Source organism: Rhineura floridana, chromosome 3 (assembly GCF_030035675.1).
Source record: "Rhineura floridana isolate rRhiFlo1 chromosome 3, rRhiFlo1.hap2, whole genome shotgun sequence".
Taxonomy (NCBI): domain Eukaryota; kingdom Metazoa; phylum Chordata; class Lepidosauria; order Squamata; family Rhineuridae; genus Rhineura; species Rhineura floridana.
The window spans coordinates 11946910-11974612 of NC_084482.1; the positions used below are offsets into that span (position 1 = coordinate 11946910).

Here is a 27703-nt window from a genome sequence, read left to right on the forward strand (position 1 = left end):
TCCGAAGTCCCATTGATTTTCAGCACATTCATAACATGTCTACTCAAAGTAAGTCCTATTGAATTAAATGGGATTTACTTTGGGCATATGGGATTAGCATTGCTTTTACAAAAAGTATTGGGAAGGATTTCAAAACACTGCCCAAGCTCTGACTCCTGCACACAAGAGGAAAAAAAAACTGAAATGTATATACTTACCCAATTTATGAGATTTTCAGATAAACAGGGGTGGGTGGGTGTGAAACCACCATTTTGTTTTCTAGACACTGCCTGAGGTCAATGAAACTGAAACACAATCCCTGATTGGCTGCAATGCTGAACGGGCGGGGTTAAAGTTACAAAGTGCTATAGTACAGTACTGTTTAAAGAAAGATTTAACAGTCGAGGGGGGTGGCTGACGTTTTTATGTATATCTCAAGAACCGGACCACCTAGAAACTTAATTTTTTTTTTTAAATTAAAGCTGAGAATCCGGGCGCCGGGTGGCATGCATAGAATCCGGGTAAAACCCGGCTATCCGGGCAATATGGCAACCCTAGGCTCCATTCCCCCAGGCAGGCTCCTGCCATGGCTTGTCTTGTCTATGTTTTCAGGCCAGGCCTGTGTCTTTGCGTCAACAACCACCAGACTCCAGTTTTGCTTGTTTCATTTCCTCCTCTATCTGCCTTCTTATACGCTCCACTCCCAGCCTGCCATTCTCCTTCACCTACCTGCCTCCATCCTAGGTCTCAGCTCGCTCCCTAACCCTGGCCTGCAAGTGACTTCATTCTGCTCTGGGACTGATCCTCCCGCAGACTTGCTGTAAGGGTTCCATCTTGCTGTGGTTCATGCTTCACTTTGCCATGGTTTCACCTACCTGTAATTCAGCACTGAAACTGTTACAGTGCTGATCATCTGGTCCTTGTAACACCCACAGACACACACATTGTCCTCGCTGGTCTCTCATCCACCTGCATGATGCCGTATATAATGATCCTTTCTACTTTGCAGTATCTTTGTATGCTTTTAAAACATTGACTAAAAGGACTTATTTTCTCTGCTGAGTAGGATCCAGGGTAAAAATATACACACACAAAATCATTTGACTGTGAGAAGGGTTTTCATTCTGCTTCCAAATCACCTTTTGTGTTTTTATTCATGAAATGGAGTTTTGCCTTCAAGCAGCCCTGCGTCTCTCTGTGACAAACAGCTATTCTCCTTTGCTCGGCAGCAAGAAACCAGTCAACAGCGTTCATTAATCTGACATGTACAGAGAAAGGTAAATTTGTTTTGAAAGTGTCGTCCATGAAGCCAGTCCATCTCCAGGGCCCTTGTTGCTAACGATCTAAAACCTGCTGCCTAAGCAAAGCCAGAATTGCAGCTTTGCAAGTTCTTTTTTTAAAATAAATGATAGAGCAGGGGGCAACCACAAACAGCTGGTTGAAAAAGATGTTGAGCTTGATCTGTTCCAAATCTGCTCCTCAGCATACTCTCAACTTGTTTTCACTGAAGCAAGCGACAGCCAAGGGCGTTTTCTGAATCTGTGGCAGAAATGACAGGAGATGGCTTCCGGGGGGGGGGAACCCATCAACCCACGGCATCCGACAATGTGTTCCAAGGAGTGCCATGCCCACTTTGCCAGTTCTGGCTCAACATTTGATCATCAACTAGCCAGTTTGTCAGGTTCATTTGCCTGGAAGGAAAGGTGACCAGATCTGTAAGTGATTGCCAAGTTTTTGAAAATGATTGCTGAATCTCGGAGCCACCTACTTTAGCAGACCTTTCCATCAGCAGTATTACCTTTCTGTCTGAGGCCATCCCCACCCCCTTCACCCTGAAAAGGCTCCAAAAGTGCTCCAGTGATTTGCACCAACAAGACATTTTTTGAAATATTAGTGTTTCTTGGTATGAAATAGTTCTTTCCCACTTCTCACAAGCTTGAGGTGGCTTACAACATAACAGAGCCAATTAGCAAAAACGTTAATTAAAAATTAAACAATCAACACCACAAAACATGTTCAAATTGAAATCCATTCTAAACCATTAGTTTAGGACAACAAAAGCACACACAGAATCAATAGCTAGCAAGAAACAAGGCCAGTTCAGAAATCCAGAGAACCAACAGTGAGCTTTAAAACCACACATCCGGGGCCAGCGTCAAAGATCAGATCGGTTAGGCATCTACTGAGGGCTTGCACCCCAGCAGGCGGCACACTGACAAGGGCCCCCTGGACCCGTTCCTCTTCTTTACCATTGCAGCCAGCTTATTCGCCTGTCTCTCCTTTAGAATGTTATGTATGCATTTATTTATTACATAGTGCCATCAGCACGCAAGGCACTTTACAGAATATAAGAATGCAGGTCCCTGCCCCAAGGAACTTACAATATAATAAAAGCTTATGTGATGGGCTGGCCCTGTTATTAGGAAAATGAAGTTACTGACTCTGAAGGCCGATTCTTGGTGCCCAGGTATCTGAAGGAACACCTCTCCTTGTACCAGCATGTCCGTGCTCTTACACCTGGGAAAGGAGGCCCATCCCACTGTCCCACCACTAGGTGAAGTACATTGGGTAGTAGGACCTTTTCCATAGTTGCATCTGACTTTGGAATGCCCTGCTGATGCCAGCTTTATAACATTCCAGCACCAGCCTAAGACCCATCTGTTAGCCAGGCATGTCTGAGAGGTTAGCGTCCACTATATTTTATTTATTTATTTATTTCATTAAACTTATAGACCGCCCCATAGCCGAAGCTCTCTGGGCGGTTCACAAGACAAGAAACATCAAAAATACAATAAACGTGTAGCAATATAAACACATTAAAAGTTTAAAATGTTAAAAAATTAAAAACAATATCAGCGCATACAAACATGTTAAAAAGCCTGGGTGAAGAGAAAAGTTTTAACCTGGCGCAGGAAAGATAGTAACTATAATGAATAGGACTGGAACGACTGTTAACTGTTTGTTCTTTCCACTGATTGTTGGTCTTATTAGATACTTATTTATTGTATTTTATTGTTGGCTGTTTTAATACTGTTGTTATTCTTCCTGGGATTCTTATGAAGGGTAGGAGAGAAATAGAACTTAATGTATTAATTAAGAGACACCAAATTGTAATGTGCAACTATATTTTTACCAGTGTTGGAGGGTTCCATTTGGATTTTTCACCTTGGGTGCCAAAGTATTTTGGACCAACCCTACTTGTGTGTGAGCAGAGGCAAATCTGGGGAAATTTCAGAGACAGTGCCCTTAAGGCATTCTCTTCTTGAAATCAAAGATTCTAGTCCCTGGGGTCAAAGGATGTATCTCAGAGGAGGTCTGGATGTGGAGGAAGGACCTCCTCTGAGTCTAGATTGGAGTTTAGGGTGGCCCTGTGTCCTACTGTACAATCCTCTCTTTGAAGGGGTTTCAGAGGACAGTCCCTCTTGTTTGAAGGGCTTGTTCACTCCACTATAAAGATACAGAAGTCTTGATTCCAAATTTGCATAGAAATTAGCACACACACATTTCATACAAATCTTTGTCCTTTTTTGATCTCCTTTCTGGTGAAGTATTTCTTCTGATTTGTGGATGCCATCCTTTTAGTGTTTGGTTTTGCATTTGTTTTGTTATGGGACTGCAGTTGGGCTGGATGTTCTCTCAGAATCCCCCCTGGGAGGAAAAGGAGGACTGCTAAAATTGTGAATCTAGTTCCTTTTGTTAAGTAAACAGCTCTGCCAGTTCTGTTATGTATCCCCTTTTGTAATGTAAGTTAGGGCAATATCTTGCCACAGGAACTAAACAGCTGGAAATCAAGGGGGAAAGAGAGAGAGAGAGAGAGAGAGAGAGAGAGAGAGAGAGAGAGGCAGTCCCAGAAATGAGTTTGAAAAGGACACAAAGGCCTGGCTTGAAGAGATCTGCATACAATTTGCATGTGCTAACATATATGTTAGAGGAATAACAAAACAATCATAATGCCAAAATACAATTTAAATAACATCCCAGAAGAATATAAAGATCAAATAAGAAACAGGTTTGAGGCTTTAAACTTAGTTGACAGAGAACCAGAAGACTATGGAGTGAAGTCAGAGACATTATCAGGGAAGAATGCAAAAAGAAAATACCTCTAGTTAAAAAGAGAGAAAGACCTCAATGGATGACTGAAGAAACTCTTAAAATGGTTAAAGAAAGAAGGAAAGCAAAACCAAAAGGAGACAGAAACACAGTCAGAACCCTAAATGCAACAATACAGCGACTAGTACATAGGGACAAAGAGAACTATTACAATAATTATTGTATAGAAATAGAAGAGGACAACAAAAAGGGTAGAACAAGATTCCAAATTCCTATTCCAAAAGATTAGAGAAATGAAAGGGAAATTTAAACCACGAGTAGGGATGTTGAATAATCAACAGGGGAACACACTGACTGACCGAGATGAAATAAAAGGAAGATGGAAGCAATACACTGAAGAACTCTATAAAAGAGATGCCAAGATTCATTCATGGAGGAACTGTATGATGAAGAACCAGAAATTTTGGAATGTGATGTGAAAGCTGCTCTTAAAATACATCAATAATTTAAGATATGCAGACGATACCATACTACTAGCAGAAACCAGGAATTATTTGAAATGAATGCTGATGAAAGTTAAAAAGGAAAGCACAAAAGCAGGACTACAATTGAATGTCAAAAAGACTAAAGTAATGACAACAGAAGACCTGTGTAACTTTAAAGTTGACAATGAGGATATTGAACTTGTCAAGGATTATCAGTACCTCGGCACAGTCATTAACCAAAAGGGAGACAATAGTCAAGAAATCAGAAGAAGGCTAGGACTGGGGAGGGCAGCTGTGAGAGAACTAGAAAAGGTCCTCAAATGCAAAGATTATCACTGAACACTAAAGTCAGGATCACTCAGATCTCTATGTACTCCTGATCTCTATGTATGGATGTGAAAGTTGGACAGTGAAAAAAGCAGATAAGAGAAAAATCCACTCATTTGAAATGTGGTGTTGGAGGAGCTTTGCGGATACCATGGACCATGAAAAAGACAAATAATTGGGTGTCAGAACAAATTAAACCAGAACTATCACTAGAAGCTGAAACAATGAAACTGAGGTTATCTTACTTTGGACGCATAATGAGAAGACATGATTCACTAGAAAATACAATAATGCAGGGAGAAACAGAAGGGAGTAGAAAAAGGGGAAGGCCAAATAAGAGATGGATTGATTCCATAAAGGAAACCACAGACCAGAACTTACAAGATCTGAACAGGGTGGTTCATGACAGATGCCCTTGGGAGATCGCTGATTCATAGGGTCGCCATAAGTCGTAATTGACTTGAAGGCACATAACCACCACAACAACGTATATGTATAGATGCTCATGAATTACTATAATCTAAACAGAATAATAAAACATCTTACCATAGTGAAGAAGATTGTGACCAGGTGAGCTGTGTATCTGTTCAACCAGCTGTCCAGATTCTGTTGATGGGCAGCTTCAAGGCTTTCCCTTGTTATGGTTCTTTTACCTTTAACCAGACCTGGACTGGACAGTCCTTCATACAGAGGACTGTCCTTTGTAAAGGAGGACACATGTGCATGATATGCACACTGCATTACTGTGCAGTGCCTGCTAGCATTACCTGGTGTTGCTAGTTTCTCTTTTGTACTCTCTTGTGGTTCATCCATTATGCTTGGCAGTTTCAGCAGCATTGTTAAATTGGGCTGTGCCTCTCCACCTCCACCTCCTCCACCACCACCACGCATTTGATCACCACTGAAGTGTGGACAGCAGCAGGTTTACAAGAAGACCAAAACAGACTAGAGCGAAGGACCACATGGGGTCTGACCTCCTTCAAAGTAAGATGCACAGGAGAAGGCTAGCAGGATGCCTAGATAAAGAGAGATTTAGAAAATACACCTGATTATCAGAAGCCAAGTCAGCAAAATAATGGCCATTCCAGATGAGCAAATGTGGTAATCTGTTGCAGCAAAACAAACAAACAAGCAAGCAAAACCAGCCCATCTTCCAGTGCTTAAAGATTTTGTCATGGCATAACCAAACTAATCCATGAAAAGTTTTTAATCCATTAACCTAAAGGTGCTACAAGAATTATAAATGCTCCTGCTCTGGATAATCACTGCTTGAACAGTTGGTTAAGCAATGTGATGGAGTACTTAGCAGCCAGACTCGGAATGAGGGACCCAAGTTCAAATCCTCACTCAGCTATAAAGCCCATTTTGTGATCTTGGGCCAGCCACTCTTTCTCAGCCTGAACTACCTCACAGAGTTGTTGTCAGGATAAAATGGGATAAACACACAAATACTGAAGTTCCTTGGAGGAAGGGTGGGGATTCACATGTGATTAGTAGTTATTCAGAGAACAGAAACATCTGCGATGTGGTTACGCTGCTTGGTAAGCTGGCAGCTACCTCATATGATGAACCCAGCGACATCTGATATGACCATGAACAGATAAAGGATGTCTCATTTATGCGGAGGGAACATAGCTCAGTTGCAGAGCGCATGCTTTGCCTGCAAAAATCCCTACTGCAATTCCTGACAACTCCAGTTAAAAAGGATCAGAGAGCAGCTGATAGGAAAAACCCTCTGCCAGTCAAATTAGACAACACTGGGCTAAAGAGACAGAACAGTCTGACCCTGAGTATTCATTGGGAGCCTTCCCATTAAAAAAAAATATTATTCATCTCAACAAAATTGCCCTGTAAATGGTAACTGGGGAGGGCAAAATGCCAGAAAAAAGGGACCTTTAATAGTTGGGTAGAAGAGGACATTTCAGCAGGTGTAGCTTGTCATACAACTACACCTGCAGAAATTCCTCCTTCTTCATAGCTATTAAGGATGCAGGAGGAGGCCTGTCCTCTTTTGCACCTGGCCACCCTTGTGATAACTCCTATGGTGGGTGAGTGATACCTGAAGAACCCTATCTTCCTGGGTCCAACTATTATTCTTTACTGTGATCCATTTCTACCTGATTCAAAAAATCATAGATGATTACTCATATGACTCATACAGTCCAATCCAATATATGTTTACATAGGGAAAAAAATCCCACTGTGTTCAATGGGGCTTTCTCTCAGGTGTGGGTATCTAGCAAAGATGTGGAAAGATCCTGAGCTCACCCACCTGTCAATCACCTGGCATCACCATGATATCAGGTGACCCAAATTCAAAAGAAAGAATCAGGAGCACACACTCAGTGCACTCCCAGTTCTTTCCTTTCTTCCTTTGCAGCCAGGCTTGAATCGAACCTGGGCCACAAAGGAAGATTAGGAACTCCATGCTGCAATCACTGCAGGGCTTGCTGTCAATGCTGATCATTGTTCAGCACTAACAGCAAGCCCGGCTTGCCAAAGAACAATTGGGAACACACTTCAAGGCTCTTGACTGTTCCTTTGCAGCTGCATCTTTACCTGTCCCACGCCTGACTTCACATATGACATTAGGTGAGGGACAGGTGGTTGATTTAATTTGACCTGCAGACCAAACTAAATATGCATATGGTTAAAATGATACATGTGTGGAAAAAATACCTGAACTGTTTTTGGATTACGCATTCACAAGTCACAGCAGGTACCATTTAGGAAAGGCATTCCCTCATGTGTGAGAAACGGGAAAGGCCCATCACAGATGACACCTGCCACTCAGTTTTTCTGGGGCCATTTAATTGGGAGCATCTTTTTACCAATGAATGTTTTTAAAATCAGTTTCTCTAACTGATTAATCAATTCAGCATAGGAGGCTAGTGTGTTAGAGTTGTTATTACATCTTATTTCTAACATTAGTACCCCATCCTTCAGTGGCCAGTCAGCTTTCCCAGGGCTGCTAGGCTAAATCCATTCTCTGATTCATTCCCTGACATCTAATTTTCTTATGGGCTAGGGTGTTTTTATTTTTTATTTATTAAATTTATATTCCACCTTCCCTCCCAGAAGGAGGCCAGGATGGCAAACAAAAACACAAGAAAATCTTTAAAAGCTTATTTAAAACATCTTTAAAAATAAATATTTAAAACATCTTTTTAAAACATTTAAAAACAATTCCAACACAGATGCAGACTGGGATAAGGTATTTACTTAAATGGCTTGTTGAAAGAGGAAGGTCTTTAATAAACAACAGAGATGGTACCTGTCTAATATTTAAGGGTAAGGAATTCCAAAGTGTTGATGCTACAACACTAAAGGTCCATTTCCTATGTTGTGCAGAACAAACCTCCTGACTAGGGTTGCCTGGTTCAGGGCCTGAGACTGATCCTGTATCTTTAGGAGAAGAGAAAGTCAGCCAAGTGCAGGTGTTCTTGCAAGACTGTAATGGGAAAAACCACAAGGTAGAATTCTCTCTTCCGCCTTCACAACTTTTAAAGATACAGAAGACCTCTTGGTTGCCAGGCCCAGCCTCCAAGAGGTCTTATGTGTATTTAAAAGTTGTGCAGGGGAGAGGGAGAATTTCCACCTTGTGGTTTTTCCTATTACAGAGTTCCAAGAACACCTGCACTTGGCTGACTTTCTCTTCTCCTAAAGATACAGGATCAGTCTCAGGCCAGGAACCTGGCAACCCTACTCCTGAGTGATAACTGCCAGAGGGACCTCACCTGCAGAGCACAGCGATCAACTGGGTATATTGTATTGAGGACCCCCTACCTGCCAAACTACCCTTTCCATGAAGTGCCTGTCTGCATCTGGCCTATAGGTTTTTTAAAAGAAAAAGTCATCATCTGGAGGAGGAGTCTAATAATGAGATCAGAGCAAGGAGTGGAGGGAATTTAACCGTTACCTGCTGAGTTCCTGAAGAAAATCCTTCTTCTGAAACCACTGTTTGTTCGGGGAGAGGGGAGGGGATCTCCCCATTGGTGCCAAAGCAAATAGCAGGTTCCAGACCAGGGATTTTCCTAAGGCCCTAAAGAGAAGACACAAACATTATATCCTCCTCTCACACCTACTTTCATCCCCTTGATTATCACTCCCTCTCACATGCGCACAGATCTGGTGCTATTTTCATTTCAAAAAAACCCTGCAGGTTAGATGCAAGTATGCATTTAATCTCACATGCGCAGCTTGGCCCTGAAGTGGTACACTCAACAAAACAGGTTTGCCCTGTTGTCTGCCTTTTGTGAGAACTGAGCCCTGGCCATCAGCTGCCCCTGGGTCAAGAACAGGTTAAAACAGGGCAAAGTGCACACAGCCACAGACATGGGTCCTGACCCTGTCTCAGTAGGTCCTATTTCCCCTGCGTCTACACAGATTAGAGGCGCCTGCCCTTCTGTTACACATTTACAGTGCTGAGGCAGCTCAGCTGGTCACTAAAGCCCCACTGGACCGAGTGGGATTGAACTGAGTTCTAATTCTGCCAGGGGTCAGCATGTTTAACCCAATCAGAGCTTCGATCAAGGCCTCTCCAGCTGTGAAGTCTGGAGGCCTCTTGTTGACTTGGTGATAAGGCAAGCTATTGATTATTCCTGAGGCTCAGAAGCACCTTTATTAAGGGAGGATTAGGGGCTTGTTTTGTGTCAGAAACTACTATTGACCCATTCAATGAGTGCAATGAAAGATGCCTGTGTTTATTCTCCTCCCCATGTGCAAAATCAGCAAGATTTTTGTTCTAAAAGGTGGGGGGCATTAAGGTTTTGCATCCCACTTACACTAGGGAGAATTGCAAACTCTGAGAACCAAGTAAATTGGACTTTATTGCCAAACTATGTTTGAGATGCACTGACAAAGCATGAAAGATAGAGGATAATTCCTCCACACATACTGATTAACAAGAGGCCCAATCTACTGGGAAAGTCTCCTCTGCAAGCCCTGGTGGGAGATGTACAAATGTGTGTAATGTGATGTTTGTTTTTCTTAAGAAAGAAGTCTGAGATTTTTAAATGGAATGCCAGGAAGAAGCAGCAGGAGGGAAGGGTATGCTTAATCCAGGGGTCACCAATGCAGTGCCCTTCAGATACTGTAGACAACAATTCTCATCTTCTCTGACCACTGGCCATGGAAGCTGGGGCTGATGGGGATTTGTAGTCCAAAACATCTGAAGGTTATCACATTGGCTAATTAATTCTTTCCCAGCTAGCCATTGTTTCCTACTTAAAATACCCCCCATCAGCTTTTCCTCTTCCATTGCTCCAGCATACCACAGCTGGAACCTGGAGGGAGCAGTTTTGAATGAAAAAGCAGCTGGTAGGGAAGGGTTAAATATCCCCCCCTCATTTGCCCACTGAAAATTCTAGCTTCCCAGGGCTGCTTTTCATTTTTTACAATGGCAGAGCTTCATCATACTAATGTGTATATAATGCATTTTTGGCCCTTAGAGTGTGGCTTGAAACACATTCTAGAGTCTTTGGTAACATACCTGGACTTCTCAGCAGAGGTGGATGGGTTTCTTCAGAAGCAAATCCTTATGGAAAAGAGTTCACTCCAAGTGGGAAATCTTAAAACCTCTGAGCTTGAGTGTGTTTTACTTTTCTTTTTCTATGCTTTTAGCATATCCACAAGCTGCAATGAGTATGACAAGGCGTTCCCAACACACTGCTGTGGAAGAAAGAAAAAGCTGCAGGTTGGATGCAATTAACTCTGGAGTATTTTCAGAATCTGCCTGTGCAAAAGAGAAACAATATGATAAACTAAGGAGTTGGAATTGGAAGGGTTGGGGGGTTGAATGTTCTGTGACCACACCCCCGCAGCCATTTGTGTGTCATGGGGTCAAGATGCAAGGGCCAGTCTTTGAAGTGGAAAGTGAAAAAGTGCTAATAGCTTCCCTCAGCAAGCTGATAGAAAGAAAAAGAAATCACCACCCTTCCACCTACAAGGATGCTACAGATGCTCTCAGACATGCAATATGCCACTCAACCAAAGACCCAGATAGGCTGTGACTTTTCCTGCTAAGGATTGGTACATGTTCAAAAGCAGCCTAGGATGGATGCCTGGATGCCTGGATGCCTTGTATTCATGAGGCCATAACTTTGCTGATGATAAGCAGGTCACTGTCTGGTTAGTACCTTGGGACCCCTTGTGCATCATCGTGAGTTTCCTGATGGAAGAAAGAAATGTTGCTGCCTTAGATGAAAGGAAAGATGGCTTTCCCTCTCCTTTCACTGGTTCAGCAACTGAACCAGTAGCTTAATCTTGCTTCAACAGTGGTGAATATTCTGACAGCAGTTTATTCCATTTTCCTGAGAATTTCTTTCCTGATAATTTCCACAAAGCTCCTTTAAAGCCATCTAAAGTAGTGGCCATTCACCTCCTGTGGCAGTGAATTCCATAAATCAATTACACTTTGAGAGGACTACTTTCTTGGATTTGCTGCCAAAAAAAATAAATTCAATGGCTTCAACTTCTCATATTATGAGAAATAAAAGTTTCTCTCTCTCTCTCTCCACACTGTGCATATTTTTATAATCATGTCCTCTGTGTGCACACATACGCATCCCTACCTAAAAAGGCCCACAAACATTTTAGCCTTTGCTCATAATGAAGGGGCTTCAAGCCTCTGATTATTTCCATTGCCCTTAATTTGGTAGCACACTTAATGCTGCCATAACGTTCTCCAGAGGGTAGAGAGGCATACTGGCAATCAGGGGCAAGTTAAGTCCCCTCTGATTAGCCACCAGAGCAAAGGAAATCTCAGACTTGGAGGAGCCAGCAAAGTGCAAATGCTCTCTGTGCCATAATCTCATAATGTGGACCCCACAACACAACATGGTGTAGTGTACGTTGCAGTTATCTTCCCCAGTTCTCCCTCCACTGCAGCTTTTAAAAGGCATTAGGATCTATCAACTGCTCTTAGCCTCAATAGCTACACAGAACCTCCCTCTACAGAGACAGTATATCTGAGAATACCAGATGCTGGTATTCACACAGCAGCTGAAGGCTCTCACCATTGTGCTCTGCTTGTGAGCACTCAGAGGCTTCCTGCTGTCAGAAACACAGTGCTGGACTAGATGGACCTTGACCTGATTCAACAAGGCAGTTATTTTTTCATGTTCTTCTTAAGTTGTTGCAAGATCTTCAGAGTGTATGTGCAGAAGAGAGATACAGGAACTGTTCAAGGGCAAGAATGCAAACTGTGAAGGGTGAAACTGAATGAACTCCAGAGAAGGCAGTATTCTGGGTCCTAGCGGGAAAGCTCCTTAAGGATGCAATCCAATGTCCTGTGAAACAGACAGGACTTACCGCTAGGGACATATGATTACAATCAGCATGACAATGTGGGAGGCAGGAAAGAATCTAATTAAAAAAGTTCCTATTAAAAAACAAGGCACTGTATTTTTAATAGGTACAGTCTGCCCTGGGTGGAGTTGGGTTTTTTATGAGATCAAAACTTTGATGCCATTTCAACAGAGATGCTTGCTCATACCACATGCAAGCATAATAGGTGTGATCAGGTTTAACTGGAATTTTCACATCTGTGTTTGTTTGTGTGTGTGTGTATTCCCTGCAAACACCTCCAGAATTTTCCAAAAACCCTTCACACTCAACTGCAACAAGCAAGGCCAAAAATCACCAAGTGCTCCTGACAGCATAAGCAGTGCTCTCATTATGGATGGAAAAATAGGGGGCCCTTCAGAATATCCACAAGCCCTACCTTTGACCTCTCCCAGGTTTAGACAAATCGTGTACCCTGAAGCCTTCTAAAAGCAGTAGCTGGGAAGGGCCCTCCTCCCACCATGCCCCCTGTCATTCCAGCATGGGTGGATCTGGATAAGTAAACAAAGCAAACAGAGCTAGAGATCAGAGTGACCTTCTCAGGCAGGCACTTAGTCACAAGGAAGCATGGTGGAGAGATCTAGGCTACTGAGGAGTTTGAATATATGTTGTGGGGGACATGATCTTTTCAAGCTGTGATGAAGGGGTGCATCACAAAAGGCAGGGGGATAGAGCCCCCGCATAATCTGAGCACAGGCCAAAACAAAGCCTGAATTAAGTCCTACTCATACTTATGGACACACTGAGAGGACCTCATTTGGCAATATGTGCAACCCGATCCTATGTATGTGCATTTCCTGATGTTAAGTCCCACAGAGCCCAATAGAGCTTATTCCCAAAGAAGCCCGGAGAGGATTGCAGTCTTCCTAAGCACACTTCACTACCCTTCCCATGCTCATTCATGCCATGCCATGCTTATAAACATCCCCTCACTCACAACCTATACTCGTGAACCTTTCAGCACATGGGAGTCCCTGTTCTAAGTCAGTCTGTGCTGAGTTCCAACTATGGGTGCAACACACAGAGGAAAATGTGTGTATGTCCCAAAAGAACTCAGTGCAGATCAGGGGGTATGTACGTACACTACTGCAGCAGGAGAAGAAAAAGTAGTCTCTTGGTAGTGCTGAGTGTGGCTTGGGTACCTTCAATCGTAGATGCTCCCAAGCATTCCACACTTTATGGTGTGTATGTAGAATACCCTAGTTTAGTTTCACATGATCTGCAGCTTGGACAGAGCACAAAAGAGTGCAGGGGATGCCACAGCATCTGATTGTCCTGATGCACAACCTATACTCTGGAAAAGAGGCTACTGTAAGGACAGAATATGGAGAAACCAATTGGTTCCCCATCGGAAAAGGTGTGAGACGGGTGCATTTTATCACCCTAATTGTTTAATCTATATGCAGAACATATCATACGGAAAGCAAGTTTGGACCAAGATGAAGGAGGTGTGAAAACTGGAGGGAGAAATATCAATAATTTAAGATATGCAGATGATACCATGCTATTATTTATTATTTATTTTATTATTTGATATATATCCCGCCCTTCCTCCCAGCAGGAGCCCAGACTAGCAAACTACTACTAGCAGAAACCAGGAATGATTTGAAACGAATGCTGATGAAAGAGGAAAGCACAAAAGCAGGACTACAGCTTAACGTCAAGGAGACTAACGTAATGACAACAGAAGATTTATGTAACTGTAAAGTTGACAATGAGGACATTGAACTTGTCAAGGATTATCAATACGTTGGTACAGTCATTATCCAAAATGGAGACAATAGTCAAGAAATCAGAAGAAGGCTAGGACTGGGGAGGGCAGCTATGAGAGAACTAGAAAAGGTCCTCAAATGTAAAGATGTATCACTGAACACTAAAGTCAGGATCATTCAGACCATGCTATTCCCAATCTCTATGTAAAAATGTGAAAGTTGCACAGGGAAAAAAGCAGATAAGAGAAACATAAACTCGTTTGAAATGTGGTGTTGGACGAGAGCTTTGCGGATACCATGGACTGCAAAAAAGACAAATAATCAGGTGTTAGAACAAATTACTAATATCACTAGAAGCTAAAACTGAGGTTATCCTACTTTGGACACATCATGAGAAGACGTGATTCACTAGGAAAGACAATAATGCTGGGAAAAACAGAAGGGAGTAGAAAAAGAGGAAGGCCAAACAAGAGATGGATTGATTCCATAAAGGAAGCCACAGACCTGAACTCACAAGATCTGAACAGGGTGGTTTATAACAGATGCTACTGGAGGTCGCTGATTCATAGGGTCGCCATAAGTCATAATCGACTTGAAGGAACATAACGAGTGTGCACTTGATTCCATCCAAAATAGCAATGAAGTGGCTGACCACGGAAACAGGAAAATCTTACCTTGGAAGAATCCCAGCGGCATGGGATTTATCAAAGGCACAAAGGCACATTTATCAAAACAGCTTAGGGGGGGGATGATGGTTGCAGAACATGCCTCTGAGCAACCTTTGCTTTTTAATTTGGAAGGACCCCAGCCAGAATTTGTTGAAAAAGCACGAGGGAAGAAAAAAAACACACATTGACGGTTGCAGAATATCAAACCAGGATGTGGGGGTAAGAATACCCTCAAGTAGGTTGGCCCAACCCCTTTGTTGCAGGTGTGAATACTCATGACTGCAAATCCGGGGAAGGCACCAGGTAATGCAGCCAAAAACAATCAGAAAATGAGTAGATACAAGGGGAAGTGAGAAGGCGAAAAAATGTGACAGTGTGATCATGACTTCAGCTCCACTATCTGCACTCATTCTGCATATATTCCTACCGTTTCTTCTTGTATTTCCTTCCCACAATCATGCATCTTACAATGGAACCCCAAAACAACGCAGCTCCACCTGCCTCTGTTCTTTACCCCCACAGCTCCTTCTTGCCTGCTTGCTTCTTCTAGAAACTTCTATGGTTTTATTTATTATACTTCTCTCACCTTTGGACTCCAAGGCAGCATAAAGGGTCCTACCCTGCCCCCTTTTATCTTCACAATCACCCTGTGAGATAGGTGAGGCTGAGAGATAGTGACATGCCCAAAGTCACCCAATGGGCTTCGTGGCTAGAGTGGGAATTTGAACGTGGGTTTCCCAGATCCTAGTCTAGCTTCCCTCAACTTGGTGCCCTTCATGTGTTTTTGTTGGGGCAGATGGGAATTGTAGTTCAAAGCATCTCAAGACCACTAGATTGGGAAAGGCTGCCCCAGTCTGACACTCTTGACCAGCACACATGACACACTGGCTCTCCCAGAAGCTGCCAGAAGGAATGCACCGCTGCAGAGTCCCACAGGCACTGCAGTGAAGTCAAAGGGTTACATCCAAAGTCATCCTTCCATTCACAGAAGGGCTGTTGATCCAGCAAAAGGCTCTGCTAATGGAAGGGCAGGGGAAGGCAATTTTTGCCAATTTCTTCTCCTCCTTGCATCCCCATGAAAATTTGCTCCAGAGGCTGGCAGATATTCTAAAGCATCATGGGAGATGGCCCGGGGGCAGGGAGAAGGGGGAATTGGTGAAAAGCGCCTCCTCACTTCTGTTAAGAGAGGCTTCCATTGGATCAAATGTCATCTGCAAATGTCAGGCCACTGCTGGAGGTAAATCAAGGGCCCTTCCTGAAGCAAGCCTTAGCATTAGGCTCAGACAGCCAAGTGATAATTCAAATGGGGAACCTTTTTAACCCTGAGGGCCACATTTCCTTCTGAAGGGCTGCATGCCAGTAATGGGTAGAGCCACAGGCAAAAGTAGGTGGAGCAACTGGTATTAATTTTACCTTTGTACAGTAGGCTACTTTCTACACACACTCACACACTCAAGGGTGCAAAGCAGGACTGGTGAAAGGTATAGTCTGAAGAGCGCCTGAGGGCCAGATAGAGAAGCCTGGGCGACCCCATATAGCTCCCCCCCCCGAGCCCTGAGTTTCAGCATCTTTGCAATAAATGCATCCACTTAATGGCCCATAACTCAGGAATGCTCACAATCTAATCAAAATGGTTTCATATATTTTTATAATAGGTTTGACGTTGGTTGCAAGCCCCTTTGAGTGCCATATGGTAGAAAAGCAGATCACAAATTTAAACATTGATCTATTAGTCAATTGATCACTACTGTCCTGAATCAGGCTTTCCACTAGGCAAAGTGAGGCAGCCACCACAGGATGCAGACTTTGCATCTCAAGAAAGGCAACAGCGAGTGAGAGGCAGACTGATGTGACTCACGCACAGGATTCATTCCTCTGAGAAGTTCTCCTGCACAGGCTTCACTTTTTTTAGAAAAAACACTGAGCTCTTGTGCAGCTCCCATTTCTTTCAGTGGGGCTTGCACAGGAGAACTTCTCCATGTTCGGTGAGTGCAGATAGATGCAATCTGGATTTTCTACCTCAGGCACACTGGCGGGTCATTATTTTGCTCCACAGCACATTCCCAACTGCCACAGGTTGACTTATCAGGCTGAAACAATTCCTAGTCAGAACCTGAACATCTAGGGATTTGAAGTTTCTCAAACTCCTAAGACAGTAAGTCTGCCTGCATCCCAAGGTGGTCTGGAGAGCATAGGATGTAACCACCTTGTTGAAGTTAGGTGGGTCTGGGCCTGGTCAGTGTCTGGATTGGAGGCTACTTGGATACGTCATGTATATCTCCTTGAGTTCCATGATGGAAGAAAGGTGGGATATAAAAAAAATTCTGAATGCTGGTGCTTAAGAATTTGAAACACCTTTTCCTTTGCTTTGTGGTTAATTTTGAACCCTCCTGCCACCTGAGAGCCTACCCAGATCTGGCTGTGAACTTGCCATCCTTCCGAAGGGGAAAGCTGGGGTACTGCTCTGATTTTCGGGAAGCTCTTCTCTGTGTGAGCCCCAGATTGGAGCTGAGTGACTCACACCCTGGAAAGGCAAACTGAATGGCGGAACCTCATGCATGTGGCAGCGATTAAAGCAAGTTGGTTTTAAATTACTCTCTCCGCTACAGCTGGCAAAAAGGGGGAGGTGGGTATGGAGGGGGGGGAGCCCCAGCATCTTCAAGGCCTCCTTTGGAAAAACCCATTCCGCTTCCTGCCTGCCCTGGAAATCTTTTGGCCAGGAGGAGTGCAGTAATTCACTGGCTTGTAAAAAGAGTGGTGGATAGGATTGTGGCGGCCATACTTCGAGGAAACTTTTGGAGCAGAAGAGAAACTCCTGTGGGGGTTTCCCCTGGAAGCTGAACAGCAACAGAGGCGTGCACTAGTAAAGAAGAAGGAAGGTGGCGAGGAGAGAAAATGAGTCAGGCTGCTTGCAGTTCTCATGCAGATATACTGCAGTGAGATGGGCAGAGCTGAAGCAGGCTTCCTCTCTCTCTCTCAACACAAAACCAGTGACCATCAATTAAAGACAGTAATAAGAAGGCAATCCTATCTGACCCATGTGCAGTGATGACCGACTAACGAGACAAGGGAGAGCCTGAAGAAGGAATGCTTTCAGATTGTGTACACAACATAAATGTGAAGCACATTTCAAACTCATCGTTTTCCCCAGAGTCTTGGGGACTGTAGTTGACCCCTCACAGTGCTGCAGATCCTAGCACTGTTAAACTACAGTTCCCAGGATTCTTTGAGGGGAAATAATGTGCTTTTTAAATATATGGCACATACATAGCCGACAATCATTTTCAAAATTAAACTGCAGGCATTATGGAAAGACGGGTTCCTATCTACACCTCTTGTGTCTCCATGGTAATGTGTAGAGGGGGAGACGCTGGCTTCACTTGCAACAGCGTACAAAAGAATGAACCAGTGTGCAAGAGTGTGCACCTGGTTGGCCACTGTGAGAACAGGATGCTGGACTAGATGGGCCACTGGCCTGATCCAGCAGGCTCTTCTTATGTTCTTATGTTCTTAAGAGGAGGAGTGATAATCTTGGCTTTCACGCAATCGTCTCAGTGCCTGGGAACCACAGTCGAGACATGGGTGGTAAGTAGGTCCTATGTCACTTTGTGTCTATTATCTTGAGAGCACTTCATGGCCGGACCAAGACAGTTTGGTGCCTGAGGTGAAAGACAAGATGGCCCCTTTGCATGTACAGAAGCTGATCAGACTGGCAGCTGAGTCTTATTTCAACGCTGGCACCAAGACAGCAACTGGACCTGAGGGCAGCAGTTTAGCAGAAGGGGTGCAGGGCTGGCCACATGGTACACACAGCTCTGTCCTCCAACACAGGGAACATTGAAACATAGGCGCATTGGTCCCTCTAGCTCAGTACTGTTTACCCTGACTGGCAGTGGCTCTCCAGGATTTTAGAAGAGGAGGGGTGTCTCTCCCAGTCCTTCCTGGAGATGTCAGGGATTCTGCATGCAAAGCAAGATGCTCTACCACTGAGCTACATACCTTCCCATAACCAGAAGGAATAACCCGAGTGGGCAGGGGGAGGACTCACAAGGAGTAGCCAGACTGCCCCCACTCCCCAGCAGCCATAGCCTGAGGCACATGCCTCACTCTGTCTAATGGTAGGGCTGGCTCTGGTCACCTTTTGTTAAGTCCAACCAGGAAAATGATTACAGCTCCCCTTAGAGCTGCTAGAATGTCACTCCTCTGTTATGATCTTTCTCTTACACATTCATCCCGGGGGTGGGGCAGAGAACAGGGCAAACATTTGCTACAACAGAGAGGATGTCAGATTTCATTTGTCACCTCCCAAAAGTAACATATCTAGCTGTCACACATGCACACATTTTAAACACAGCAGCAGCTGTTCCTCTGTGGTGACTTTCACCCCGATTCCTAAAAAATTGAACCTACGATAAGAGTGCAATCTAATAGGTGTATGTATGCATCCGAACACATTAACATTTTCCCCTCCTCCCGCCCTGTGTAAATGAAGAACTGAATTCAGGAATCTGAATTCCTTTTCCCCTACCCACATCAGATCAACAGATCCAAAGCTGTTGAATAAGAGGATTAATAAACAGATTTTTAAATTTTATTTGTGTGTGTGTGTGTGAATGCGCAAGCACTGTGTATATAACCTCCTGACAAAAATGGTTATCCATCAGCCTTTGGACAGACTGAATTGTCCTGGTTGGGCAGGGGCCAGCAATATACCCACCACTTTGACACCCCTCTGGTCCAGAGGCAAGTCAAAGATCCTAAGGCTGCAGTCCGAAACTTACTGGAGGCCAATTACTCTGCCCACTTACTCCTGGGATTTCATTTACTTTCAAGTCAATTTGCTTATGCACACAAACCGGGATGTAAGCCCTATTGAGCACAGTGGGACATATTTCTGAGTAAACATACATAGGACTGGGTTGCACATTCCTTTAAACCAACTGGGACTTAGTAAACATGGATAAGAGCTGGGCTGCAAGCCTTATAAGCAAGGAGAGGGAATCCACAGCCCTCCAGATGTTGTTACTGGACTCCCATCATCTTTCACCATTGGCTAGGCTGGCTGGGGCTGATGGGAGTTGGGAGTCCAGCAATATCTGGAGGGCCACGGGTTCCTCACCCTTGCCTTCTAGTGTCATCTTATGCAGATTACACAGAAATAAGTTTCACTGAATTCAGTGTGGCTTACTCCATAGGACCCCAGACATACATCAGCATAACTAAAAGCTTCATAGGGCCAGGTAAGATCTACAAGACATGCATCCCAGCCTGGCAGTTTGACCCTCCTAACAGTAAACCCAACAGGACTTCTCTCCACTCTTTGCCCTCTGTTTGCACAAGTTCCACCACCTCCACTCTTTTGTTTCTGCCTCAATGTACAGCTCCTAAAAACAGAGGCACTAGGGCTAAAGTTTGCCCAGAAGCCACACCCTACTCTGGTCACTGTGCCATCTTTTCTCAAATGGGTGTTAGGGTCTGGTTGAGTAACTCAGCAGATGTGGAAAGCCACTCTGCACATGCTCAGAGGCACCCTTTTCTTTACTCACCTTTCAATTATGCCAATGCTGAATCCTGGCTCAGATCCTGGCTCCATCTATAAAGATGCCAGGACCTGTGGCTCTCCAGACTCTGCTGCAAAATGAATTTAAGAAATACAAACCAAGAAAGAAAGAAAGCATTAAAAACTCATAAAGAAGAAATAAAATCCTCCTTCAGAATAAACCCATGTGCCTTCGCTCAAGCTTCAACATGTAGCTGAAGCAGGAGGAAAAGAGCAAGAATATTGAAAGGCACATCAAAAGCTATTTCCCCCCTCCCATTCAAAAATCTATTTCAGCTTGTTTACTTAAAGTCCATAGTCGTTTGAGAACCTGGAAAGGTAAGTATAATGTGGACCAAACGAGACATGACAGGGGCTGCCATCTTGGTTCACGCATCTGCTCTCATCAGGCATAATAGAGCAGGTGTGAGCACATATGGGCAAATCCTCCCCCCCCCTTGCCTTCCGTCATCCCAGGCACTTTCCTCATAGATCAGCTGTGGTATGGGAAAGTGATCTAGCCTGGTATAAAAAGCCTCTGAAGAATGGGAGGGCGCACAGAGATGCAAACTGAAGGAGAGTTCAGCTCCCCTCATCTGTGTGCGTCTGTGTGAAGAGGCATGTGACTAAATCAAATACAACACTAATTTGTCCTATGAAAGACAGGGTCAGTCCAAGATGTATTGGTGCCTGAAGAAGCACATGGCACCTCTCTGCCCAGACCAACAAGCGGTACCTCCCTTCCCACCCAAACCCAGGCAACATTTACACGTAGCACAATCTGGTGGAGAAACTAGTCCAGCGCAAACCTCGCTGAACTGAATGGGAGTTGCGCAAGAGCTCCAATGCCGTGCTCCCGCGCAGTTCCCATTTGCTTGAAAGGGGCTTGGCCCCATCCCTGCAATCTAGTTTTCGGCAGCACTCAAAACCTGCTGCCTGAGGCGTCTGCTTTGGGGCCACCTCCAGCTGAAGAACCCTACACCAGCCCTGCAACTGGCTCGTCCTGTTCTTCGTGCTGGCCCTGACGGTCAGGGATGCAGCTCAGCCCATACACGGCCTGAAGAGAGTGGACGCTATTTGAACGTCAAACTCACGACTCACCCTTTAGAACCTGCTGCCTTCTAGACGCCTTTGGGAGGAAGGGCGGGATATAAATTCAATTATTACTACTACTAATAGGCCTGGGGATATAACCAGAATCCTTTCTCCATCGCTCCCCTGCCACCTTCTCTCTGCCCACCAAACCATCTATAAAGACGCCAGGACCTGTGGCTCTCCAGACATTGTTGGACTCCAGCTGCCATCAGCCTCAGCCAGAAAGGCCAAACGGTCAGGGACGATGATGGGAGTTGTGGTCCAGCAATATCTGGAGGGCCACCGTTTTCCCACCCCTGCTCTAAACAAAACCAAAGGTTCCTCATCTCTCAGGGCTGAGGCAGGAACCAGGGAGTCCCGGTTCCTCGGTCGCCTCCAGCCTTGTTGCCTTTACCCATTTATTAAGCCCCTCTCCCAGACAACTAGCAGGAGCTCAGAAGGACCCCACTTTCCCCTTCGCAAAAGGCCAGACAAAGCTTTCCCGACCTGGAGGCGCTGGGAGACAAAAGGCTCCCTGCTACAAAACCGGAGAAAGACAGTTGAAAAGACTCAGGTTACAATCCCTGGGTGGCGGCTCAGGTCTCCTGCAAGGCGAGAAAGGCGGGGCTAAGGGAGGCCCCAAAGAGGGCTGGGCTGAGAAGCGCCTTGCAACATTGCCTTGCCCGAGTCAGCATTTCTAAGGAGTTTCGCTACGGCGAGAGTTTGAGGCTGGCTGAGTGTGGCGCGCTTTCTTTCTTTCTTTCTTGGAAAAGAAGCCTTCCCGTTTTCTTGAAAAGCAGCAAAAGAAAGGAAAGGCCGAAGCTGTCCAGCAATGCTTGGGAACTTAAGCTCAAGAAAGCACCCTGAGTCCCAGTGGTGGGGAGACCAGCGTTAAAAGCAACAACAACAACAGCTCAGGGTGCTGGAGTTGTGTTCGCGTACTCAGGTGAGGGCTTTCTGCTTCAGGGTAAAAAGGCAGGGAGGATTGTTCGGCCGGAAAGTTTGCGCTCGCAAAACCTGCCTGCATAGTGGCTGGAAACAAGGAAAGGAGAGTTGAAAATGTGTCGCTTGTTGGAAACTCTCCTCACAGCAACGGTGGAGGCTGTTGGGACAATCTCTCTCGCTTGGGGAAGGGCTGGAGCTCAGTGGTGGAGTATCTCCTTTGCATGCAAAAGGTCTCGGATTCAATCCCTGGCAGCTCCAGGTAAGGCTGGGAGAGGCCCCCGCCTGGAATCCCGGAGTGCCGCTGCCAGCCAGGGCAGACAATACTGAGGTAGATAGACGAGTGGCCTGACTCAGTAGAAGACAGCTTCCTCGGCTCCTAAATTGTTCCACGTGAATCAGTTTGAGTAGGGATGGATGTTGTCAGTATGTTCATGTTCAACAGTCTCTCCTCATCTGGAGTTGCATCTTTGAAAGGGGGAGAGGAGGAGGAGGAGGAGCACGAGCACGGAAGGTCAAGATTATTTAAAAAATGCTGTGTTTGAAGAATGAGTCTGAACTTGTTTAAGGGTGGAAGGTGGTGTTTAAAGAATGGGCTTGGTTTGCTTGGCCCACAAAGGAGGAAGGAATTCTGGTTTGATCAGGCATGTAACAAGAGCTGGCCTCTTCCCAGGTGGCTGGAATTCTAAAAAATCTCAACATTTGTTGGGGGGTAATGTTTCTAGCCCTCATGGTTGGGAGAACACAATTTTCCATGGATGAGGTGGTAGGGCAACAGTCCTCTGAATTTCATAGTAAAAGAATCTGGTTGGGTCCAAATCAAAACCCTTCTTGAGCCAGGAGTCCTGGGTTCCCACCTGCGCTCATACATCCTCCAGGCATCAAGCACTGGAGTTGGATCCCAAGAACCCTGGTTCTCAGCTTCTTGATAGTCTTCACAGGGGAACAAGGAACAATGTGCGTCTTTCTATGAAGAAGCAGACTGTGCTAGAGTTACAGAAAGGCCAAGCAGGATGACATGAAAAGGAGGGGGTGAAGGATATTGATGGAGCTCCAGCTGCACTAATAGGTGTAGAGTGTATGGTTTATCTTTTTTTTAAGTAATTTTGAAAAGTTGCAATGCCAGAGAGAAATTTTAGGGTACAGGTTTGGCTATATAGTGTAAAATAGAGTCAGGTTTAGCCTCAAAACTTTTAGACTAAATCAGAAAGGTCTATGACCCTTTCTTTTATTGTCATATCTGAGCACACTCCCTCCACAACTGCACTTTCACACAGCTTGCTATGGGGAAGTTCTTGGATTGCTGAACAGCATGGTGTACTTGAGCAACTCTGCCTCTAGATCAGTGGAGGCAAATCACTCCAGGTTTTTGTAGGAAAGCTGCCCTCACACCCCAGAAGGATGGGTTTCTAAGTGCCATTCTGGAGCCTATGAGTCTTACCATGAGGAAAGGTGAGTTGATGTGTTTTGTCTCCATTAAATGTTGAGGAGTGGGTGACAGACAGGTCTGATGCCATAGAGACACAACCCGCCAGACAATTTTCCTGCACAAACCCGACAAAATGAGCGTAAGCCTCACGAGAGCTTGGTAGTACTTCTCTTACTAATTTCAAGAAGACTTATGCAGGAGAGCTTCCCAGTGGATTAGTGAGAGGGAGCACCCTTTGGATTTTACACCTCAAGGACCAAAAGATTTTATTTTTATTTTATTTTATTTAGTTTAATTTATATACCGCCCTAAGCCCGAAGGCTCTCTGGGCGGTGTACAAAAAGATAAAAACAAGCACAATATATAAATACAATAAATACAATAAATGATAATAATAATAATAAAAAAACAATAACGAACCAAACAACATCCAAAATACGGAAATGCTGTTTAAAATACACTTTAAAATGCCTGGGAGTATAAAAAGGTTTTCACCTGGCGCCGAAAAGATAGTAGCGTCGGCGCCAGGCGCACCTCATCAGGAAGACTATTCCACAGTTCGGGGGCCACTACTGAAAAGGCCCTGGTTCTAGTCATCACCCTCCGAGCCTCTCGATGGGATGGTACTCGGAGGAGGGCCTTAGATGTTGAGCGTAGTGTACGGGTAGGTTCATATTGGGAGAGGCGTTCCACCAGGTATCGCGGTCCCATGCCGTGTAGGGCTTTATAGGTCAAAACCAGCACTTTGAATCTAGCCCGGAAACAAATAGGAAGCCAGTGCAGACGGGCCAGAACAGGTGTTATATGAGCGGACCTTCTGGTCCGCGTCAACAATCTGGCCGCTGCATTCTGGACTAGCTGTAGTTTCCGAACAGTCTTCAAGGGCAGCCACACGTAGAGTGCGTTGCAGTAGTCCAATCTAGAAGTTACCAGAGCATGAACAACTGAAGCGAGGTCATCACTGTCCAGATAGGGACGTAGCTGGGCTACCAATCGAAGATGGTAAAAAGCATTCCGTGCCACCGAGGCCACCTGGGCCTCAAGAAACAGGGAAGGATCGAAAAGAACTCCCAAGCTACGAACCTGTTCCTTCAAGGGGAGTGTAACCCCATCAAGAACAGGATGAACATCCACCATCTGAGCAGAGAAGGCACTCACCAACAGCGTCTCAGTCTTGTCTGGATTGAGCTTCAGTCTGTTAGCTCCCATCCAGTCCATTATTGCGGTCAGGCAACGGTTTAGCACGTTAACAGCCTCACCTGAGGAGGATGAACAGGAGAAATAGAGCTGCGTGTCATCAGCGTACTGATGACAACGCAGCCCAAAACTCCTGATGACCACACCCAGCGGCTTCATGTAGATGTTGAAAAGCATGGGGGACAGTACCGATCCCTGCGGGACTCCACAATGGAGAGTCCAGGGTATCGAGCAATGTTCCCCAAGCACTACCTTCTGGTGGCGAGCCAGCCCCTTACTTTAAGCCCTGATATAGATCATTTTGTTGGCATGCTTTCCTTTGTCCCAAAATTAAACCATACTGAGCAAGAGGCTTTTCCTGAGTAAACATACCTCTGACCTCAAGTAAAGGAGGACTTATTCTCGCACAATAATCAATAGTTGTTAATAACAGAATTGCAGAAAATACCTGATATGGCATATCCCCAATCACTCCAGCTGCCCAGTTAAGACTGCATGTAGTGGGTCAGTCTTACTACAGATAGGAGGCCTATGGGGGAAATGATTCGCCCAAGCTTCAGTTTGATTCAAAAATAATGTTCTATCAATAGAGTAAAACACAGAAGGAATTGCCAAAATACAGAATCGGGTTGTCAAAGAATATGAGGAGGACAGGCCCCACAAAGAAAAGGATAATGAACTGGCAGCATGCAGACTAAATTCACCCATTTCCCACTCCACCCCAGTTTGAAAGCTGCTTGCCCAGCCAACACCACTTCTCAAGTGACTTTGCTCTCAACTATAATTCCCATGATGCCCTCATCATTAGCAATGCAGGCTGGGGCTGATGGTAGTTGTAGTACAAAAAAACTTGAAGGCACCAGCTTGCCTACTCCTGGCTTAGGGCTTACAAAATTTGTCTAAGGACCAAGGAATGGATATATGTGTTGCCCGAGTCAGGATCTGCCCGTGTCCTGTGGGGAGAGTCAATCCTTTGTGGGTCTGAGGCCCTGCTTTGTGGTATAGTACTAACTCTGGCATTTCTTTGTTCTCTCTATAGATTAGGGAATCTTTCCATACCCCTTTTTGGTGAGAAATCACATACTAGTTTCATCTTTCTCCTTATTTGGGCTATATGCAGAAAGCGTGGACTCTTCTCTGGAGCCAAAACAAATACAAAGACTTTCAAATTTGCATGTGAAATTTTTACCCCAGAATTTGAAATTTGAGAGCTTTACACTTGTTTGTTGCTTTGAAAGCAGACAGCTGATGAGACTTCATATTTGACACCTGCCAAAATAAAATACTATCAAGTTGAAATACCAGGGCATGCCAACTATCAAACATAGGGAAATAATAGATACCATTATATGCCACCTTTCAAATGCTGTCAAATACCAATGCCATTCCATGTCAGCTATCCAATACTGCCAAATATGAACTCTCAAATACTGAAATGAAATAAAGTCAAATATAAAATATTGGGTTGGATCCTGACTAAGTTAGTCAGGTCCCATTGACTTAGGTATGCGGGTGATTTTTTACATTAATTTCAATGGGACCTAAGTGCAAATAATGTAGTCTGGATCCAACCCATTGTAATCAAGCCATACTGGATATCAAATATGTATATCAACTATTCAGTAATTATATGACATCAAAGTTTGCAAAGGAGAATTTTGAAGAAGCACATTTGTCTCAACCAGTCAGTATTATCCAGTGATGAGAGGTTCAATAGCATCTTACTAAATGAGCTGTGTCCAGATTTCACTGTACATCTGGCATGAAACTAGGTCTCCTTTTTAATCGAACATTCATGTTGGGTTAGAGTTCCTCTGGGTTAGGTTTTTTTTAACAAACAACAACATTCAGTTAACATGTTCCACATCAACTTGTTCTCTGAGGAACCTCAAAGGGTCTGTCATGCAACTTGATTAGGCTGCAGAGCACTCTGGGCAAACTGTCGGTTCACACTGAGTGCTAGCCAGATCTTTTAGGGTTCACAATCACTCCATGTGAACTGAGGGCACCCTTTACATCAGCCTTCCTCAACCTGGTACCCTCCAGATGTTGCTGGACTACTATTTCCATCAGTCCTGACAACTGGTCATGCCAGCTGGGGATGCTAGGAGATGAATTCCTAAACAGCTGGAGAGCACCAAGTTGGGGAAAGCTGCTTCATGCATTGCAGAGGAAAACTGGTAGCTGGTGGGGAAAGCTTGTCTACCCTCAGCAAACTTTCTCTTGAGCAGAGGATGGGGAACCTGTGGCCCTCCAGACAATGCTGGACTAAAACTCCTCTCATCCCTGACCATTGGCTATCTTGGCTGGGGCTTATGGGAGCTGGAGTCCAACCCCCTTCTGGAGAGCCACAGGTTAGCCACTGCTGCTCTTGATAAAATTCCCTCATAAGCTTCCAAGGAACCCCAGAGTTCCCTGGGACACATATTTAAAAAACATTTGAAACACAGGAAAATGGAATGGAAATTGAGACCTTGTTTGTTCATGGATAACCCTCAGATGCTCACACCTGCAGTTGCTTGTTGTCTGAAAGATCTCCAGTGTTTTACATTGTTAGATGTCCCTTTAGGATTCAAACCTGAGCACTCAAGACCAAAAACCACTTTTGAAATGCTAGGAATCAGCATCTTCGTTCCTAATATTGTAGCAGTTGTGCAGTCTTATAGTTTTGTCTAGTCTTGTTTGTGGCTACCTCCACCCTTGATACTAAGCTCCAAGGTCAGTTGTTGCCTAATTGCAGAGCAAGGCCAGACACTCCTCAAAAATCAGGGAAGCATTTACCTGTCAGCACCTAGGCTGCCCCCACCTATGCTCTAGTCTTTTACTTCCCTGCATTTCAAAGGGATGCCATAACCATCCCTCCAATTGTTCTGTCTCCTCTCAGCTGAGCTTTTGGCTTAGGCAGCCCCTGGGATCCTGTCATCGAGGGAAACAGGCTCAGTTTGAAGCCTCTGGGC

General features: G+C 44.7%; 1 protein-coding gene and 1 long non-coding RNA gene across 7 annotated transcripts in view; one reads left to right on the top strand and one right to left on the bottom strand.

Moving 5' to 3' along the window:
* Window positions 1–575: 575 nt before the first annotated feature.
* Window positions 576–21852, bottom strand: LOC133379359 (uncharacterized). 4 transcript variants are annotated; one of them, XR_009761161.1, is made up of 7 exons: window positions 21686–21852; window positions 20112–20196; window positions 12565–12676; window positions 10333–10511; window positions 8761–8883; window positions 5609–5857; window positions 576–1670 (listed from the first exon to the last, which is right to left on the bottom strand). It is a non-coding gene; the product is annotated as an uncharacterized LOC133379359 (long non-coding RNA). The 4 variants fall into 4 exon arrangements; XR_009761162.1 differs by lacking the exon at window positions 12565–12676 and adding an exon at window positions 10979–11010 and having other exon boundaries at window positions 21686–21851; XR_009761163.1 differs by lacking the exon at window positions 12565–12676 and having other exon boundaries at window positions 20112–20193; window positions 21686–21850.
* LPAR2 (lysophosphatidic acid receptor 2) overlaps window positions 21711–27703 on the top strand; it is a 59008-nt gene continuing 53015 nt past the window's right edge. For 2 of the 3 annotated variants that reach the window (XM_061614475.1, XM_061614473.1), the window contains exon 1: window positions 21711–22124. The gene's annotated coding sequence lies outside the window, so the exon portion shown is untranslated. The remainder of the gene's footprint in view (window positions 22125–27703) is intronic. The other variant, XM_061614474.1, reaches the window with a different exon arrangement.